Below are 1690 nucleotides of genomic sequence, written 5' to 3'. Positions count from 1 at the left end.
TGTGTGTGTGTGTGTGTGTGTGTGTATATGTGTCTGTGTGTGTGTGTAAGAGTGTGTGTGTGTGTGTGTAAGAGTGTGTATGTGTGTAAGAGTGTGTATGTGTGTAAGAGTGTGTATGTGTGTAAGAGTGTGTATGTGTGTAAGAGTGTGTATGTGTGTAAGAGTGTGTATGTGTGTAAGAGTGTGTCTGTGTGTGTATATGTGTCTGTGTGTGTAAGAGTGTGTATATGTGTCTGTGTGTGTAAGAGTGTGTATGTGTCTGTGTGTGTGTGTGTGAGAGTGTGTGTGTGTGTAAGAGTGTGTATGTGTGTAAGAGTGTGTATGTGTGTAAGAGTGTGTATGTGTGTAAGAGTGTGTCTGTGTGTGTATATGTGTCTGTGTGTGTGTGTTTGTGTGTGTGTGTGTAAGAGTGTGTATATGTGTCTGTGTAGTAACATATCAGTCCAACTACACTGCAATTTTTTTTTTCAAATTTACAGTAAAAAAACAGCAGCTGTGGTTGCCAGAATTTTACCGTAAAAAAAATACGGTAGCAACATTTTAGGTTTTACAGTTTTAACTTAAATTTACATTTAAATACCGTAATTTCATTAACTGATATAATGTTAATATACCAACCTACTGAAGTACTGAAATCTGTTTTGTACTTCTGTAATACACTGATAACCACCAAATGCAGGAGGTGATGAGAGTCACATGACGAACCAAAGCAGCTTTCATTCACACAGAGTCATTCACACAAACACTAAACACCAGCACGGTGACACACGTGAAGCTGAAGCAACGCAATAAACATTCATTTAACAACATTAGGTGTAACACACAACCCTAATGTACAAAACTGATAAGACAAAACTAGTTATTTCAACAAAAAAACATCAAATTTGAGATATAACGCTGGGAATGTCAATTTACGGTTATTCACTGTAAATCATACGTTCTTTTTCACTAATAAAGAAAATTACATGTAATGTTCAATACAGTTTTTCACCGTACATAGTAGGGGAACTTACCGTTAACCATTTAACATTGTACAGTCTTTTACCGTTAAATTCACGGTAATGTTTTACAGTGTAGTGTGCACTTGGTTTATGATGCACAATATGTAGTGATTCTGTACACTATATAGGGCACGATATACTGTACAAGGAATAGGAATTTCCCGTGTTTATTTTTTCTTGTACCATATTGATATAAAAATGCAAAGAGTAAGAAGATGTATTCCATTGATTGTGCATTAGACATTACATCAAGGCTCCCCAAACTGGGCTTCGTGAAACTGCAATGGGTTCGTTTAACGAAACGCTAATTAATTCAATCATAAAAATGTCAAATTAAAGTATATAATTTTAAAATTACAAGGAATCAAAATAAAACCCTTACTGGAAACATGAAATATTGTGTGTTTAGCTGCATGTCATGTGACCATTAACCCAGAGAACCGTGAACATGCAAATGTGATGCCTCATTATTAAAATATTTACTAATTTAGTGATCAAATGTAACACTCTTATGGAAATATGATCCTATTTTGTAACTGTTTGTCATAAATCCCCATCTCAGGGAAATGTTATGGGGTTTTGACTAAACAGGAGGTTCAAATGTAATTTACTCTAATTACAAGTACTTAATCGTTGGGTCGGGTTACATGCGCTCCGTCACTGGCCAGAGTTCTGACGTCAGCGTGACG

This window comes from Sinocyclocheilus grahami, unplaced genomic scaffold, assembly GCF_001515645.1.
Source record: "Sinocyclocheilus grahami isolate Dianchi unplaced genomic scaffold, SAMN03320097.WGS_v1.1 scaffold1874.1, whole genome shotgun sequence".
NCBI classification, from domain to species: domain Eukaryota; kingdom Metazoa; phylum Chordata; class Actinopteri; order Cypriniformes; family Cyprinidae; genus Sinocyclocheilus; species Sinocyclocheilus grahami.
This window is presented reverse-complemented; position numbering follows the sequence as displayed.